Source organism: Carassius carassius, chromosome 1 (genome assembly GCF_963082965.1).
Source record: "Carassius carassius chromosome 1, fCarCar2.1, whole genome shotgun sequence".
Lineage (NCBI taxonomy): Eukaryota > Metazoa > Chordata > Actinopteri > Cypriniformes > Cyprinidae > Carassius > Carassius carassius.
In genome coordinates, this window is record NC_081755.1 from 14,377,563 (window position 1) to 14,397,623 (window position 20,061).

The window sequence follows — 20,061 nt, forward strand, 5'->3', positions numbered from 1 at the left end:
ATTAAAAGGTAGTCCACATGCTGAAAAGGAGTTTGAATCTTCTAGTCAAAAGGTAGTTAAATTGTATTTATGTTTTTGCTGCAGTATGGAAAGCCATACTTGCAGAATATTAAAAAGAAAGGTCCTTTTTAACCTTCAATATGGTTTCACATCCAAAAAATATCAGTTTGATATGAAAAAGCAAGTAGAGATATTACATGGCAATTTACGAAATTATAGGAAGGAAACACAGTTTGAATACAAAATAAATAAATAAAATAACTGAAGAAATAGCACTAATTATTTGCTGCCACCTTTACCTCAAAATGTGCACTCTTTGAGCAATGTAAAACTGTCACACATATTACATACTGTAGATTGCAATGTTACAGGTTCACCATTACAGAAATGGAAACTAGTAATTTATAAAAACATAATACAATTAATCTGTTTAATAGTGTAGCGGGTAGGATGTAGGCAGCGGGAATTGTACCTTGATTGAATCAGGTGGTGGGCGTTTGGCGCGGCACATTTAAATCCAGCTAGCTGGCGGTTTCTTTAGTTGGTGTCTTGCTACAGATCTTGGTTCCTTGGACTCTTGGTTGGTTTTACAAGTCGATCTTGACCTGGTGTTTGTGCGGCTATTCAGTGCCGTCTTCATGAGCCCCTACCGGCTACAGGTTGCGTGTTTCAATGAAAATCACTGGTTTAGAGTATGACCACTGCAAGTTTGCCGAATGCTGTTTGTCATGCTGAGAATGTAAGTTCACTGGCTTCCTTTTCTACATCTTTGTCACGGAGCGCTTGTTCATATGTGTGTAGTTGTGTTGATTTGCCATATCTGTATTATAAGTTGGCCTGGGAATGTACGAGTACAACCCGAATTCCGGAAAAGTTGGGACGTTTTTTAAATTTTAATAAAATGAAAACTAAAGGAATTTCAAATCACATGAGCCAATATTTTATTCACAATAGAACATAGATAACGTAGCAAATGTTTAAACTGAGAAATTTTACACTTTTATCTGCTTAATTAGCTCATTTAAAATTTAATGCCTGCTACAGGTCTCAAAAAAGTTGGCACGGGGGCAACAAATGGCTAAAAAAGCAAGCAGTTTTGAAAAGATTCAGCTGGGAGAACATCTAGTGATTAATTAAGTTAATTGATATCAGGTCTGTAACATGATTAGCTATAAAAGCTTTGTCTTAGAGAAGCAGAGTCTCTCAGAAGTAAAGATGGGCAGAGGCTCTCCAATCTGTGAAAGACTGCGTAAAAAAATTGTGGAAAACTTTAAAAACAATGTTCCTCAACGTCAAATTGCAAAGGCTTTGCAAATCTCATCTTCTACAGTGCATAACATCACCAAAAGATTCAGAGAAACTGGAGAAATCTCTGTGCGTAAGGGACAAGGCCGGAGACCTTTATTGGATGCCCGTGGTCTTCAGGCTCTCAGACGACACTGCATCACTCATCGGCATGATTGTGTCAATGACATTACTAAATGGGCCCAGGAATACTTTCAGAAACCACTGTCGGTAAACACAATCCGCCGTGCCATCAGCAGATGCCAACTAAAGCTCTATCATGCAAAAAGGAAGCCATATGTGAACATGGTCCAGAAGCGCCGTCGTGTCCTGTGGACCAAGGCTCATTTAAAATGGACTATTTCAAAGTTTTATGGTCATACGAGTCCAAATTTGACATTCTTGTTGGAAATTACGGACGCCGTGTCCTCCGGGCTAAAGAGGAGGGAGACCTTCCAGCATGTTATCAGCGTTCAGTTCAAAAGCCAGCATCTCTGATGGTATGGGGGTGCATAAGTGCATATGGTATGGGCAGCTTGCATGTTTTGGAAGGCTCTGTGAATGCTGAAAGGTATATAAAGGTTTTAGAGCAACATATGCTTCCCTCCAAACAACGTCTATTTCAGGGAAGGCCTTATTTATTTCAGCAGGACAATGCAAAACCACATACTGCAGCTATAACAACAGCATGGCTTCGTCGTAGAAGAGTCCGGGTGCTAACCTGGCCTGCCTGCAGTCCAGATCTTTCACCTATAGAGAACATTTGGCGCATCATTAAACGAAAAATACGTCAAAGACAACCACGAACTCTTCAGCAGCTGGAAATCTATATAAGGCAAGAATGGGACCAAATTCCAACAGCAAAACTCCAGCAACTCATAGCCTCAATGCCCAGACGTCTTCAAACTGTTTTGAAAAGAAAAGGAGATGCTACACCATGGTAAACATGCCCCGTCCCAACTATTTTGAGACCTGTAGCAGAAATCAAAATTGAAATGAGCTCATTTTGTACATAAAATTGTAAACTTTCTCAGTTTAAACATTTGCTATGTTATCTATGTTCTATTGTGAATAAAATATTGGCTCATGTGATTTGAAAGTCTTTTAGTTTTCATTTGATTAAAATTTAAAAAACGTCCCAACTTTTCCGGAATTCGGGTTGTAAAAACCAGACGGAATAAAGCAATTGCGATCGTATTACAGTAAACAAGCTCGACGCTGCGGTCTGTGTTTAAACGGGAGGACTGTCATATGCCATCCTGACCACTGTTTTTCCTGTGCCCTGTTTTTAGTATTCAGTTGTGTGTGTGTGTGTGTGTGGGAGGGAGGACCACTGTATTGCCCACCAGCCTTCCCCTGTGTGTGTTGTATGTTTCATGTTTTCTTTGGCCACTGGGCTGGTGCAATATTCTGGGGGGGGGATAACAATTTTGTTGTGTGGTCACTGGGTTGCTGAGTGTAAATTATTTTTTTGTCTTTCTATGCATGTGATTTTGTGATGTGCTTTATTTACTCTGTGTTTGTTGGTTTTGAGTTTTTGCTGAATTTGTTATTCATTTAGACATCTTGATTTTGCACTTTGTTATACCTTTCCCTGAATTATTGACCAGAAGCCTAATGTTTGTTTTTCAAGTGTGTCTAATTTAAGGAAAATAAATTAAATTGTTTATATTTTTATATTACTCCAGTCCCTCTCTCTCCTTTTATTTGCCTTTATTGGGATAGCCTGCTTGTGAACATCTAAAATTTAGATTGTTGGTTGATCTATCCAACGAGGCCTCCTAGGGGTTACATTTGGCGTAGTCGGTAGGGTTTTGACTGCCCCTGGGCACTCTATCAGTGTTCCAGCTGGATCTTTAAAGTTTGTGTCAGCCACTTGTAGGCAGGGGCTTGGCCCATTGATTCCTTCTGTACTTTTAGAACCAGCAGGGACAGGATTGGTAGTTGCCACCAGACTTAATTGTTCCAATCTCATTGCTCCCCATTGGAAATGGTACAGTACAAGTGCCAGTTGTTAATGTGGGCCAGGTAGATCGGTGGATAAAACCACGTACCCTGTTGGGGGAAATGTACTTGATCACTGCACATTCTGCTAGCAGATCCATCTGCTTCCAGGAAGAAAATGGCACCCAAGGTCCTGTCACGCTCATTAGGTCAATGGAGGCTGCTATAACTCCCTCGCTGAGGTTTGCAGACCTTTCCTGGCCTAATCTAACTGAGTCCGAGCAATGGGAAGCAAAGTCTTTACTTCAGAAGTATAGTGATACTTTTAGCTGTAGTGAGGCACTTTTAGGCTGTACCGACTTGATCGAGCACGAGATTCCTTTGTTGGACGATATTCCGGTGCGGCAGCGCTATAGACGACTTCCACCATCCCAGTATGATGTAGTGAAAACTCATATCCAGGAGCTGTTAGATCAGGGAGTAGTAAAACCGAGCTGTAGTCCTTATTCCTCACCTATCGTGGTTGTGGAGAAAAAAGATGGATCTATTCGTCTTTGTGTCGACTATAGACAACTAAACGCAAAGACTAGGAAAGATGCCTTTCCCTTGCCAAGAATTGAGGAATCCTTGGATGCCCTCACAGGTGCGTCTCTTTTCTCCACTCTTGACCTTGCGAGTGGTTATAATCAGGTGTCAGTTGCTGAAAAGGATTGGGCTAAAACCGCTTTTTGCACGCCATTTGGCTTGTTTGAGTTCCAGAGGATGCCATATGCGTTGTGCAATGCACCTGGGACTTTTCAGCGGCTGATGGAAAAAATATTTGGGGACCAGCGTTTCCATTCCCTTCTCCTGTACTTAGATGATGTGGTTGTTTTCTCATCTACGTTCAAACAACATCTGGAACGTTTGGAGTCTGTATTTAGTCGTCTACGTGAGCATGGTCTTAAGCTCAAACTAAAGAAGTGTCAATTTTTTCAGCCTGAAGTAAAGTTCTTGGGCCACGTTGTTTCGGCCTCTGGGGTCTCTACGGACCCTGATAAGATCAGCGTAATTAGGGATTGGAGCACTCCATCTACAGTCGCAGAGTTGCGATCATTCCTTGGGTTTGCGTCGTATTATCGGCGTTTTGTGCAGGGGTTTGCGAGGTATGCGGCTCCTCTACATGAATTGGTGGCAAAGCTCCAGCCACATCCTAACAGAAATAGGATGGGCCGTAATGCCACTTTGCGGGACCATTGGGATTGGGGCTGTGATCAAGCATTTAATACTTTGAGGGACAAACTGATAAGCGCACCAGTTTTGGGTTACGCCGATTTTAGTAAACCATTCGTCGTCGAGGTAGATGCTAGTGGGCTGGGGCTTGGCGCGTCTTATCTCAAGAGCAGAACGGAGGACCTCGGCGTCCAGTCGCTTATGCAAGCAGAGGCATGCGACCAACTGAGCGAAACATGGACAACTACTCGGCCATGAAACTTGAACTGTTGGCTCTGAAGTGGGCAGTAACAGACAAGTTCCAGGATTATCTGCTCGGTACCAAATTTACTGTTCTGACGGATAATAACCCGCTCTGTTACTTACGGACAGCTAAGTTAGGAGCTGTAGAGCAACGTTGGGCTGCGCAACTAGCTCTTTTTGATTTCGTTATAGAGTACCGTCCTGGTGCATGTAACAAGAATGCGGATGCACTATCCCGCTTGGCGGCACCACCAGTTCCAGTCTCTATGGATGAGATTGCCTTGGGGATCTCTGTGCCAGCTGAAATTAAGAATGTGGTCGTGTCTCCTTCTGTTGAAATACAGGCCATAGATGCATGCCCTACAAGAACCAGGGCAAATCTCCAACTTTTGCAGGTTGAAGACCCTGTTTTGAAGGCCTTCCTTGTATATTGGAAGAGGGGCAGTCCTCCTACAGCCCTGGAGAGGTCCACTGAGTCTCCTGCTGTTGTGGAGCTTGTCCGTCAATGGGCAGACCTAGTGGTCTATGAGGGTGTCTTATACAGGAAGACACATGTCCCTGGCAGCACTAAAAAGGTCTTGCAGCTATTGTTGCCGCAGGCTATTCCGACAGAAGTGCTCACAACCTTGCATGATGATCATGGCCACCAGGGGGTAGATCGAACAGCTAGTCTTGCGATGCTATTGGCCCTTTATGCGGAAGGATGTCGACCGGTGGTGCCGTGAATGCCGGCGGTGTGTGGTGGCCAAGGCAACTCAACCAAAATTAAGGACCTTTATGGGTAGTCTGTTGGCATCAAGGCCCTTAGAAATTGTAGCCATTGACTTTTCCATATTGGAAAAATCTAGTGATGGGAAAGGGAATCTTTTGGTTGTCACTGACGTGTTCTCTAAATTTGCACAAGCATATCCTACGGCAGACCAGAAGTCGTCAACGGTAGCTCGAGTCTTGACGGAGCAGTGGTTTTACACTTATGGTGTTCCACTACGTATCCATACCGATCAAGGGCGAAATTTTGAAGGTGAGCTGTTCCAGCAGTTGTGCAGAGTGTATGGAATTCGTAAATCCCGCACTAGCCCATATCATCCAGAGGGCAATGGTCAATGTGAGCGATTTAATCGCACATTGCATGATTTGCTTCGTACACTACCTCCCGAAAGGAAGAGACGGTGGCCTTACCAGCTGCCACAGGTTTTGTTTGCTTATAACACCACAGTCCATCAGTCTACGGGGTTTTCTCCGTATGAACTGATGTTTGGGCGTAAGCCCACTCTTCCACTTGATTCCTTGTTGGGAACAATTGATATTCCATCAGACTCTACTACTGCTGAGTGGGTTCAAGAACACCAGAAGCATCTCTCTGCAATCTATAGCCAGGCCCAAGCTCATTTGGAGGCAGCTGCTCAACAACGAGCAAAGAATCATTTGGCTCCTTTGCCACTCCTGCCCCCTGGTACACCGGTGTATCGTCGTAGCCACCCGCATGGACGGCACAAGATTAGTGATCATTGGGAAAATGTGGTGTATGAGATTGTGAGGTGCCTTGATGAGGTTGGTACACTTTATAAAATTAGGCCAAGAGATCAGTTAGGTCCCGAGAGGAATATTGACCGGAAAGAACTGCGCCCCCTCCCAACTGACCCAGGTCTACATTTTGTATCTGGGGGTGAGATGCTCGATGTAAGCATGACCAATTTCATAGGGGATGATGTCGACGGCAGTATGGATGAAGGTGATGATTTTGGAGTATTGGTGGCGATTGATGCACCTCCTGTAAGACTATCAATACCTTCTACTGAGTTTGGAGGGTTGCAGCCTCTAGCTCTCGAACAGCAGGGGCAGACTACACCTCAACATTTAATACGTGACTCCTTGGGTGTTGAAGGGGAAGTATTAACATCTGGCAAAACCCTTGTTTCAAGGAGAACTGTTAGAACAAATGCAGGCCGCCACCCCAATCCTCACAATCTCCCATGCACGACTGTAAGAAGATCACCTGTGGCCTCGGCAGAAAGTGCTCTAACCATCTCCTCTCATAGCGCTGGTTTTAGGCCTTGGGTTTGACCCTTGCCCTAGTCAACGGGATGGTGACATTTAAGGGTGGGTGAATGTAGCGGGTAGGATGTAGGCAGCGGGAATTGCACCTTGATTGAATCAGGTGGTGGGCGTTTGGCGCTGGACATTTAAATCCAGCTAGCTGGCGGTTTCTTTAGTTGGTGTCTTGCTACAGATCTTGGTTCCTTGGACTCTTGGTTGGTTTTACAAGTCGATCTTGACCTGGTGTTTGTGCGGCTATTTAGTGCCGTCTTCACGAGCCCCTACCGGCTACGGGTTTCAATGAAAATCACTGGTTTAGAGTATGACCACTGCAAGTTTGCCGAGTGCTGTTTGTCGTGCTGAGAATGTAAGTTCACTGGCTTCCTTTTCTACATCTTTGTCACGGAGCGCTTGTTCATATGTGTGTAGTTGTGTTGATTTGCCATATCTGTATTATAGGTTGGCCTGGGAATGTATGAGTAAAAACCAGACGGAATAAAGCGATTGCGATCGTATTACAGTAAACAAGCTCGACGCTGCGGTCTGTGTTTAAACGGGAGGACTGTCATATGCCATCCTGACCACTGTTTTTCCTGTGCCCTGTTTTTAGTATTCAGTTGTGTGTGTGTGTGTGTGTGGGAGGGAGGACCACTGTATTGCCCACCAGCCTTCCCCTGTGTGTGTTGTATGTTTCATGTTTTCTTTGGCCACTGGGCTGGTGCAATATTCTGGGGGGGGGATAACAATTTTGTTGTGTGGTCACTGGGTTGCTGAGTGTAAATTATTTTTTTGTCTTTCTATGCATGTGATTTTGTGATGTGCTTTATTTACTCTGTGTTTGTTGGTTTTGAGTTTTTGCTGAATTTGTTATTCATTTAGACATCTTGATTTTGCACTTTGTTATACCTTTCCCTGAATTATTGACCAGAAGCCTAATGTTTGTTTTTCAAGTGTGTCTAATTTAAGGAAAATAAATTAAATTGTTTATATTTTTATATTACTCCAGTCCCTCTCTCTCCTTTTATTTGCCTTTATTGGGATAGCCTGCTTGTGAACATCTAAAATTTAGATTGTTGGTTGATCTATCCAACGAGGCCTCCTAGGGGTTACAATAGTGAAATCCTGCATATCATTTTCAATCCAAAAAAATCACTGGAATTATTTTTTGTATTACAGGATAATGACAAGGAATCTTACTTGGCTGAATCTGCTTACATTTCTACAGAAAGCAGTGAGGCAGAAGATAAATTCTTTAGATGTAGTTTGCCACAGGAGCCATGTTTCTTTTTTATTGACAAAAAAGAATAGCAAGACCTGAGAAAGCATCAGAAAGGAAGATGTTTTCAAGGATTACAGTGGACAAATGTAATTGCAAAGGGAATAAGGTCAATTCACCCATACTGCAGTTTTGGTTTCAAACGCCACAGCGTCAAAACCCTGCAGTCACTAAAACCACTCCCCTATTCAAATGCACTGGCTACTGCCATTTTGTTGAAGATTGTCCCATTAATGTTACTGTGGAAGTCACAGATGAGGTCACCCTGAAGACTGCTGTGCTATTCACAGGGGGAGATGTGTGCCACAGTACCACTGAACTAAAAGGGAAGCCAGTGCGTGCAGATGCACGTTCTTCTACTGGAGAAACTCTGGAAACCAAACTACCCAGAAGTGTTTATTTGGATTCCATGCAAAAACTCCCAGAGATGGTGATGCAGTCTGGGTGCAGAGATGAAGCGCCAACAAAAGAGGTTCTGAAAACCATTTCATGGAGCCAAAGACAACTGAAAAGACCTCATTCAAATGAACTTCTAAGTCTCCAAATGCTAATTAATGAAAAGAAGGGCTCAGACAATGAAGTCCTCCAGAGAGTCATTATGCACCCAAAGGGCATAATGATGTGGTCAAAGAAAACACTATCAGTGTTTTACAAAAGGTGCAAGGAGGACATTGTCTATCTGGATGCAACTGGAAGTATAATTCAAAAAGGAAGCTCCACAAGTCCACCATACTATGTGGACGAATTAGTTGTGCGTAATCCTTCCAAAGGGGCATCTCCTCTTCCAGTTGCAACCTACCTAACTTGCGACCATACCACAGCCTCTGTCACATACTTTTTGCAGGCTTTTCAAACTGACATGATAAAGCTGTATGGGAAAAAGGCAGTCAAAAGGCCAATTATGATCATTTGTGATGGCTCCCTTGTGCTTCTAAATTCCATTTCTTTTACATTCTGCAAACTAAGTCTGGAGGATCTTCTGCAGAAGTACTTTGAAGTCATCACTGGCCAATACCAGGCAGAACATTTTGATCTTCCCATCCTTCATAGATGCTTAAGCCACATAATGAAAAATTCAAAGCATCTGTGCAAAAAACAGTAGGTATTTTTGGGAAGGGATAGTAGTTTAAAGAAAATTCTAGTTTAAAAATAATTTTGCTTTTTCTTGCTGTCTTTCTAGTATGCAAAGACACTACAAGCTTGGAATGCACACATTTGGGCTACTTGCATGTTCAACCAATCTAAAGCAGATGGATGAGGTGCTTCTCAGTGCCACAGTTGTGTTTTGTAGTCCCTGCAGTGGAGACAATGTGGCAAAGCATTACAACAACTTAGTAGTGCTTATGCAACAAGTGGGAAAACTGGAATTTGAGGAAGAAAACATTGCTGCTGAGGACTACAAGGTAATTAACACAGTGTGAGTTCTATTCATGTAGAATATTAACAGCACACAGCCATGCAGTGTGGTCTTATGTTGAAATCTCTGACTTCACCTGCTGTGGATTTTTTAGAGGACATTGCATTCGCAACCATGTGTGTTTTGCATCATGTACATGAAGACAAGCATGACAGTTAAAGACTTTTATTCAGGATGTGCCCTACCTCTTGCTTAATGCTTCTAGGGAGTAGCTGTCCCACAAATTGATGCTGAATTAAGTCATTTTGTTTATTTACATAAGTATAACTATGTTTATTGTATATGCATACATTTTAAATGTCTTGACAAACTCACTGACACATTTCTATTGTTTTAAATATTATGTCAAACTATAGAAAGTAGTGTGCTAGTACATAAACATTAATATCTCATTGTATAAAATTGAAAACATTTCTTTCCAGAATGATGTGGGAACTACAGCTCTCGAGAGCCACTTCCAGCAGGTAATAGAGAGAGCACCTCTTGACCTTGATGGCGAAGATAACAACTATCATGCTCCAGCATTCATTGCAAGATTGGCCAAGTACTTCCTCCCACATGCAACTCTGTGGTCTGGTCTGATGCTAGGTAGGTTTTATGAGTCTTTTCTAAAGTTATTATTGATGATAGCAATATATATACAGTACAGACCAAAAGTTTGGAAACATTACTATTTTTAATGTTTTTGAAAGAAGTTTCTTCTGCTCATCAAGCCTGCATTTATTTGATCAAAAATACAGAAAAAACAGTAATATTGTGGAATATTATTACAACTTAAAATAAAAGTTTTCTATTTGAATATACTTTTAAAAATTAATTTATTCCTGTGATGCAAAGCTGAATTTTCAGCATCATTACTCCAGCCTTCAGTGTCACATGTAACATCCAGTCTATCACATGATCATTTAGAAATCATTCTAATATTCTGATTTATTATGAGTGTTGGAAACAGTTCTGCTGTCTAATATATTTGATGAATAAAAGGTTAAAAAGAACTGCATTTATTCAAAAAATGTAATACAAAAAATAAAATAATTTTAATAATATATATTCTAATAATATATTTTCTTTACTATCACTTTTTATCAATTTAACACATCTTTGCTGAATAAAAGTATTGATTTTATTTAAAAAGAAGAAAGAAAAAAATTACTTACCCAAATAACTGACCAGTAGTTTATATTGTTATTACAAAATATTTAAATTTTAAAAACATGGGTTGTTTTTTTTCTTGTTTTTTTTTTTTTACTTTTTACTCATCAAAGTATCCTAAAAAAGTATCACATGTTCTGAAAAAATATTAAGCAGCAGAACTGTTTCCAACTTTGATAATGAATCATCATATTAGGATGATTTCTAAAGGATCATGTGATAATGATCCTAAAAATTCAGCTTTGCATCACAGAAATAAATGATAATTTAAAGTATAATAAATTTAAAAACAATTATTTTAAATTTTTGTAATAATATATCACAATATTATCACTATTAGTAAAAATAGTAATGTTTCCAAACTTTTGGTCTGTACTGTATATATATATGTGTGTGTGTGTGTGTGTGTGTGTGTGTGTGTGTGTGTGTGTGTGTGTGTGTGTGTGTGTGTGTGTGTGTGTGAGACCCTAGAGCACAAAACCACTCTTAAGTCGCTGGGGTATATTTACAGCAATAGGCAAAAATACATTTTATGGGTCAAAATCATTTTTTTTTTATGCCAAAAATCATTAGGATATTAAGTAAAGATCATGTTCCATGAAGATATTTTTTACATTTCCTACTGTAAATATATCAAAACTTAATTTTGGATTAGTATTGCATTGCTAAGAATTTCATTTGGACAACTTTAAAGGTGATTTTCTGACTATTTAGATTTTTTTGCACCCTGAAATTACAGATTTCAAATAGTTGTATCTCAGTCCACACACACACACACACACACATATATATGTATATGTATATGTATATATTCCTACTGTCATCTTATTTTACTATCACATAATTCTTTAGGTGATATTGGCCGTCATGGTACTGGCTCAGCATACCAGCATTTCAGCAAAATTTATGAAGAAGTCAGTAAGTCCAATAAACAGGTAAAGACTTAGATGATTAATTTTAATAGTTTATTGATAAAATCCCAAAATTTTGCATTACTGTGTTGCCTTAAAAAAAAAAAAATTCTTATTACTTCAGAACTTTACACAGGACAATCGAACACAGGGCATTATGGAAAAAAGCCAATGGGACCTAAAAAAAAGAGAAGGAGACTCACACGACTGGATGACTTTGTGCTGATATATCAAAGGATGCATGATGCACTGCTCCGTGAATATGAAGACACAGAAAGATCAAGAAAGAAATTAAGTATTTTTTTCTAAATTTACAAACATTGTCAATGTCATGTTCTATAATTATAAACCCAAGGTGCTAGATTAAACATTTAATAAAAAATTTAAAATAATGTGTGACATATATGCATATACTTAATCTCTTCTAGTTGTTTCGAGTGGAAATGGAACAGTGGAAAAAGAAAAGTCAGAAGCGTAAAGGAGTATATGTTTCTCCATTAGTGAAGGGTTTGCCATTCAAAGATGTGAGAAGCAAGGTACTTTTAATTGTAGTGTATAATAATGATAATAATAATAATTATAATTATTATTATTATAAACAGTCACAAGTAGACGTAGTTGAATTATCTGTGTTTGTACAGTTATTTGTTTAAAATCAATTAGGTATTTGCTTAAAACTGTGATATATATCAAATTTGTGTGTGTGTGTGTGTGTGTGTGTGTTTGTCAGGAGAAGTCTTCAAAGGCACCCCCAGAAGTACATAAGGAAAAACAAGAAGATATGATCCAAAATCAGGTTTTTTTTCTTATAACTATCATTAATATCTTAGCTAAAAAAATTTAATAGGTCTGATGGCGAGTGAATGGTGCAATTATGATAGCAATGCAGCCTTTCAAGACATTGTCATGAAGTTGCATAAATAGTATGTTAAATTGATGAATTTAAAGTATGCATTTGTACTTGACAGTATCATGTCTTACAATCTAATATCTTAAAACAACTTTCACTGCTTGGTTGCACTTGTATGATTGTCTATTGTAAAATTGGTGGTAGGTTCTTTAATTTCACTAATGCACATCACAGGCAGAGACGAAAGGTAATAGTGCTGATCAAATGTATGTGGAGCCCAAAACACTCGAGGAGACTGAGAAACAGAGAAAGGTGAAATTATTTAAATAATTAAAATAACACTTGAACTTACGCTTTAATTCTATGCCATAATTGCATTACGTGGTTTATTTTTCATTATTATGAATGCATTTAATCTCATGGGCCTTAATATTTATCTTGTGGTTTTCTAGAAGGTCCCGATGCAAACTTAGCATTAACACTGCTGTGCCCCATTAAAAACACACTAAATAAACTAATATCACACACAACATTAAGCAGTTATAACATTTTATATGAAATCAAAATAATAAATTGTTTAATCTGTATTTACAGAAAGCTCCAGGGAAGAATATTAGGAGAAGACGGTCAAAAATTGAGGGGCCAATCTGGGACGTGTTAAATCCATCTGAAATAACTGCTCCTAGAAGACTAACCAGGCCAACCAAAGTAAACATGCCGCAACAAATCCTTCACCAGGATTTTTGGTTGAACTCTGATATCATCGACCAGGCCAGCTACATCTTGGCAAAGGACAATGTGCACATTGATGGGTTTCAGTCTGTTATGCCCTTTAGTGCTATTCCAAACGGAGGGATTGTGGGAACTCCACAAAATAAATTTGTGCAGATTTTGCACATTCGGCAAAACCACTGGATCACAGTTAGCAATTTATTTTGTGGTGAAAATCAGCTTTCTGTGTATGACAGTAAAATTGCCCCTCTGGACCAAAGAACCCTACAGACACTGTCCTGGATGGTAAGGCCACAGTCAGAACATTTTTATGTTCTCCAACCAGCTGTGCAGCAGCAATCCAATCTAAGCAATTGTGGTGTGTTTTCAGTAGCATTTGCATATGCTCTTTGCATATGCTCTATGAGGTCTGACAATGTGTCACATGCCACTGATTGACACTACATGAGGTAGCATTTCTTAAAATAAATTTTAAGAAACGCCACATTGGATGGAACACCGTAAGAGTGCAATAAGAAGAAAGCTTTATTAATATTTTTTTTTATTTTATGTTAGTGTAATTGTAAATTATCTGAATATTTAATTGAAACAACACTGCTGTATTTTATTTTATTTTTTTATATATCAAAAGTTAATTGTGTAAATATTAAAGGACAGTGTCAACAGTGAAATCCAAATGTCTATTTATTCATGTTCTCTCCAAAAAGAAATAAACAAAAAGTTTGTAACCATGTAACATTATGCAACTTATCTTTTTCATGAATACAGTATAAGAATGCACTTTTTGGGGTGGGTTTGCCTTTAATTCTCTCCAAAACTGAATACAGTAATAGTCAGGGTCACTCTGTACATATACAAATTGACAAACTTTGCAAACCTATAAAGGAACCCTTTTTATGATTGTTGTAAAATGGGACACAGTGCAATTGCTAGGATGCATTTTGTTGTTTTGGGAGATTTTGCTTTTAGTTTTCTCCAAAACTATGCAGTAAAATGACTTGAAAATGAATACAGTGATAGTCTGGGTCACTCTGAATACATATACATTGAAATAATTGAGCTAACCTATAAAGGAACACTTTATATGAATGTTGGAAATGGGACACTCTGCAATTGCTTGGATGCATTTTGTTGTTTTGGGTGAATATGCTTTTAGTTTTCTCCAAAACTATACAGTAAAATGCTTTAAAAATGAATACAGTGATAGTCAGGGTCATTCTGAATACATATGATATGAAAAAATGAGCTAACATATAAAGGAAGACTTATGTGTGTAGCAAACTGGGACAGTGCAATTGCTAGGATGCTATATATATATATATATATATATATATATATATATATATATATATATATATATATGCACATATACACACACTCAAACATGAAATAAAAAAACAATGAATGAAAATCATTAATATTATAATTTATAATCTCTAATAAACGATTTAAAATAATTAATGTACAACACAAATGTTTATATTAAAAAATTAAGCATTTGTAAAAAAAATAGTTAAAATAAGCAAAAGTATAAAGGAAACGTGTGTACGACAGCTTCTTTACATGCATTTTGACTGCTCTCAGCACCCGTACCGTAAGTGCACGATTACACGCGCAAGGAAAAAAAAAGTGCGGCTGGCTTGACCGTGTATTTTCAAAGCGCGGCTGGCTTGACCGCAGTCTGATGTGAAAGTGAGTTGCTCGCTCCAATATGGCGGCGACGTTGACGTGCGGTCGAGCGGCCAATAAGGCGTCTAGGTATTTATATGTCTATGTACTAGCCTACAATCACAAAACAAAAAGGCAGCTGTTACTTTAACAATACCACAATGGGCAAGCTTTATCATTATTAAGATAGTCTACTTAAAAATAGATGAATTAAACCTGTCACTCTTATCAATCCGTGTATCATTCGTTCTTTCGTTTTTCTAATTGAAACCAAAAATGGAAAAATAAAAAAAACGACTTGTTTTTTTTATCTGTTTCCAAAACCAAAATGAAAAAACAGATAAAGCTTTGTTTTCCGATTTTCAAATTTATGCTAATATCAAGAATTAAAAAAACGGATATCAAGCGTGTGTGTTTCACGTTGGTGTTTTCGTCTGATGCTAGTTAGTGACGGTCATTCTTGAACGATTCGATCATTTTAAACGAATCTTTAATGTGACTCAGGAAGAACAAGTCGTCTCTGGGAGTGATTCGTTCAGTCGCGCATGCGCAAAATTCTTTAAGTTCTGTACAGGAATCCCTGCTAACACACGACGTAACAGTTACGTAACGTATTGGTAATTTTTGGTAATTCCATGACTTACCAATTGACAACGTAACTACGACGTCGCATGCACGTAATTGTATTACCATCACATTACCAACTCATGTATAAAACAAAAGTCTTGATCTCCGTAAAGACGCTAAAACCCTTTTTTAATATTATTGTTTTTATTAGCCTACTAGCCGTTGAGAGTTGCCATGGCAACCGCGGACACATCAGCTGCTGGAGAGGAGAGGACTCATCTGACAGTTTCTCTGTTTCTCGTCAGTTATACCAAAGAAAAGTTCAACAACTGCGACAGATTGGTTAAGTAACATATGTTAATATTATCCACAGTCTACTTTAAGTACTTTTGTTAACATTTATACCTCTGTGATTATGGCATCTTAATTCGTTTTTGATGATAATATGTCAAAAGATAAATGGAAGTAAGCTAATTAATTAAAACTAAAAGTCTGCACTGTAGAGTCTATCAGTGACGTCACTCGCGGTCTAAATTTGGCCGACACTATTTCAAACCAGTGTTTCAAACACGTTTTGATTTTTCATTGTAAACAAATATTGATTAAAATTGTACTGTGATTTCAGGAGTGTCTTAAAAACCCTCTAAAACAGAGGGGAAGTTCCAAGAAAATTTCTAATGGGAGCTGCTGACAGAGATAGAAAACACAGGTGATCCGAGGAAGCTTATTAAATAACTTAATATTGATTTTACACAACATATCATTATGCATCTGTAACATCAAAAAATGTGAATACTGGTATTTTAAGATTTATATGTATGTTTTCCATTTTGCTATTTTTCTTTTCTGCATTTCCCCTATTCTCTAGTTTGTTTATTTCTAATAAGGAGCTGGAGGCTGTGGAGAAGCACATCCGTGACCTCGTGGAGAAGCAGGCCCAGCTGAGAGAGTGGAGAGCTGTGCTGGAAACATTCAGGGGTTGACGCTCATAAGTCCAGGGTAAGTAAACAGCTAACCCTACTACCACCTCTACTCTGTGTGGTTCTCAGCACAAGCTTGGTGCACCCAGGACGCGATCTTCCCCGATGTCCACAGCGTAAGACATGAGCCAGGACCTGGGCGATGACCTCTCTCCTTCCAACGCCTCCGGTCTTCAGGATCTCCACCTGCAGGAGCTCCACTTCGCGAGACAGAACACGACACTGTGATCATCTGAGAGGGTTAACGACACCACGCTGCGGCAGACGGAGACGCTGAAGAGGGACTTCAGGAGCCTGATCGAGACAGTTCGCAGCACGACACCCGCGGCGACGATCATCGTGTCAGGACCACTGCCCACGTATCGACGAGGACACGAAAGGTTCAGTAGACTTGTTGCTTTAAATGAATGGTTGTTGTCATGGTGTAAAGAACAGAAACTGCTATTTGTTAATAACTGGAATCTTTTCTGGGAGCGTCCTAGGCTGTTTCGCGCTGATGGCCTGCACCCCAGCAGAGGCGGAGCGGAGCTGCTCTCTGACAACATCTCCAGGACACTTCGCTCCATGTTACTAGTAAGACAATTCTCTAATAACTATTATGATGAGTTTTGTTCTACACGCTCAAATAGAAGTACTTGTGCTGTCCAATCAATAAAGATTGTGTTTGTTCCCGTGTTAATTTTGACAGGCATTTTTGATTTAGCATTAGTCTAAACTCCACCAAACTACGGTTATAAGCATGAGCCCCGTCAGACTGGTAGTGGCTGAGGTGTTGCAACAATATATAGTGATATTCTCAATGTTACCCAGAAAACAGGATACAGGTTTAACTCATTCGAAATACTTCAGCTTAATTTTACACTGTCAGACATGCAAAAGAAATCTAATGTATCTCTTGCTCTGGCTACTAGGAGTGTGACGAGACACTTATCCCACAAGACGAGATGAGACACGAGACTGGATTCATGAGAGCGAGACGAGATTTTTTTTTTTTTTTTAAAGAAATCCTCAATGATTTTTTTTTTTTTTGCATTATTGACACTGTTTTCCTAATGAATGTTGTTCAGTTGCTTTGACGCAATGTATTTTGTTAAAAAGCGATATATAAATAAAGGTGACTTTGACTTTGAAAGATAAAATAAATATTTCATTTCATTTCATTCATCTCCTTTTTCGTAGTACATACATTTTCACGTCAATTTATTAAAAGTAAAAAAAAAAAAAACATGTTTAGGGCCCTATGAAATGTTTCATTTTTTCCCCAGCATATTATTTTTTATTATTATTGTTAACTTAATTTATTCATTTTATTTTTTCTTAAAGGTAGCCTTACTGATATAGATATCATACCTCAAAGTGTTCTTACTTACCACTTCCTTGTATCGTGCATGCTGCATATTACTGATATTAACTATATTTCCAAAATGAGCATTATGAATGTAAGAGCCTTACATTACATTTATAACAATCATTGTTAATGTTTGAATTGTATTTCAGGGCAGTTTGTGAAGACAGATAATCAAGAGAAGTCAGTTCCAGATCCACCTTCCACACCAGACCTCTCTCTCACGAGGATTGCTGTCTACTAGCATATTGTGTTCTCTTCAGACTTCGGGGGATGCAGATATTACTCAGGGACATGAACACTTGAATATTGCAAGACTAGAGAAAGTAAGAATTACTTAAGATTTTAGAATTTAATGTTAATTGCTTAAACATATATACATATATATATTTTTTTAGATATATTTTTTGTGGCAGTGTGAACTGGCCATAATGCTGTATGATAGGTGTGAGATTCATTAAACTTGATTTGCTATAATACATCTGTTCATAAGCTATTGCATATTATTTTCAATGAATTATTTGTAGTGGTTTGGTTAAGGATGTGATTAGCTGACGTATTATTGTGGGAGCTTGTGATTAGTTGATGAATGTGTGCATTGTTAATGCTAATATTTAGATGCAATGTACTGAGTGCCTACTAAGACTTGCATGTTGGTGCATAATGTTTTGACCCTGGATGCTTACAGAAGGGTATAGATATTTAAATATATGGAAATTTATTTATTATTAATATATCTCAATCTATGTGCTTCTGTATGGGCTGAATGCTTTCAATCATATTTCGCTGTATATCCTATGTTTTTATTAATAATCTGGGTGTATTACTGTTCATATTTGCTTGTTAATAAATTAGCTGAATTCATTTCGAGTATGTATTCATCATTCACAGCTGCTGAAACAGCCTTTAAATTAGTTTGGGCATATGAGGACATAAATTATAGGTTCAAGTACTGCATGTCCGCCCATAGAATAATTATAAAAAATGACCAACTGATTACCAGCACACGACCACCGATCCGCGACATTGCCACGACGTCGCAGTTACTTACTGGCAACGTCACAAAGTTACGATGTGGCGACGTATGTGGGAATTTCACTTTTCCGGTTGCCACGACGTAACTAATTACGTCGCCACGACGAAAGTTTGGTCACCAGATTACGTTGCAGTTACGTAACAGTTACATATTTGTGTTAGCTGGGAATAGTCTAGTTCACTTGTTTCAGTCAATGCAGTGGGTGCCGGTGTTAGAGAATTGATTAGTTCATCTCTTGAGTCTTTCGGGTTTTCGAGTCGCTCCTCACGTGACAGACCCATAAGCTTTGACCATAGACTGGAGTTACCCTGGCAACAAATCTCTGTGTATATTATTATTATTATTTGTCTTTATGATTTTAAGTCTATTGCCTTAATGTTTTAATGTTTGTATTGTTTAATAATTATAATAATAATAAAGACTGTATAAAAGGCTTTATCCTATCATTCGTTCTTTTGTCACGTGACGTGACAGCATTGGATGAATTTACATGCTTCCTTACAAACAGGTGCCTAATCATTATTATTATCATCATCATTATTATAATTATTATTTACTCTTACAGTTACTGCATTTCTGAGCTTTTTACTTCTTACAGTTTAGAAATGTACAAATTTCTGTCATAATGGTTTTTTTCTATACACTGAATGTTGTAACAAAGGTAATAAAGAGTACTTATTAATGAACACATATGATTATGGTGGGTTTAATTTCCTTGATTTCTCTTCTTTGAACAACACTTTCAAAATTAATTGGATTAGACAGTGTTTGTGTAATCCAAACTCAATATGGATTTTTATCCCCAATGACTACTTTTCCAAATTAGGTGGTCTCCCTTTCCTATTGATCTGTATTTATAATATTGCTAGAATCCCTTACAATTTAACCAAATTTCATAAACAGGCATTACTTGCATGGTCATTCATTTTTAAGCACGTCTCAGCCGTACCTCATTTGGAAATCTGTGTTGGTTGTTTCCTAGTTCTTTAACTTGGAAGGTCTTATTTTAAGTCACAAAAATTCTTATTTAAATGTAATTTTCCAGTAACTCCCAAAGAATTCTCCATCATCATGGACACTATTCCTAAAGGAGTTGTTACGCTTTCAAGGGACTCATTAGATCATCCAGCACTTTATCTTTATCTTTACACCCATTTGAAATCCCAGTAGGAAAACTATGCTTTTTGTTACACGAAAGTGAAAAAGTGATGTGACATTCAGCCAAGTATGGTGACCAATACTCAGAATTTGTGCTCTGCATTTAACCCATCCAAAGTGCACACACACAGCAGTGAACACACACACACTGTGAACACACACCCGGAGCAGTGTTCATCATTTATGCTGCGGCACCCGGCGAGCAGTTGGGGTTCAGTGCCTTGCTCAAGGGCACCTCAGTCTTGTTAT

General features: G+C 38.5%; 2 protein-coding genes and 1 long non-coding RNA gene across 5 annotated transcripts in view; all 3 read left to right on the plus strand.

Annotated features, from left to right (window-relative positions):
- The window catches only part of LOC132150053 (zinc finger protein 664-like), a 549,937-nt gene that overhangs the window by 213,487 nt on the left and 316,389 nt on the right, over positions 1-20,061 (plus strand). The window lies entirely within an intron of this gene.
- LOC132147404 (gastrula zinc finger protein XlCGF26.1-like) overlaps positions 1-20,061 on the plus strand; it is a 384,485-nt gene that overhangs the window by 129,866 nt on the left and 234,558 nt on the right. The gene's annotated exons all lie outside the window — the stretch shown is intronic.
- LOC132107702 (uncharacterized) lies at positions 15,841-18,482 on the plus strand. 2 transcript variants are annotated; one of them, XR_009424346.1, is made up of 3 exons: positions 15,841-16,002; positions 16,162-16,292; positions 17,771-18,482. It is a non-coding gene; the product is annotated as an uncharacterized LOC132107702 (long non-coding RNA). The 2 variants fall into 2 exon arrangements; XR_009424356.1 differs by lacking the exon at positions 17,771-18,482 and adding an exon at positions 16,389-16,505.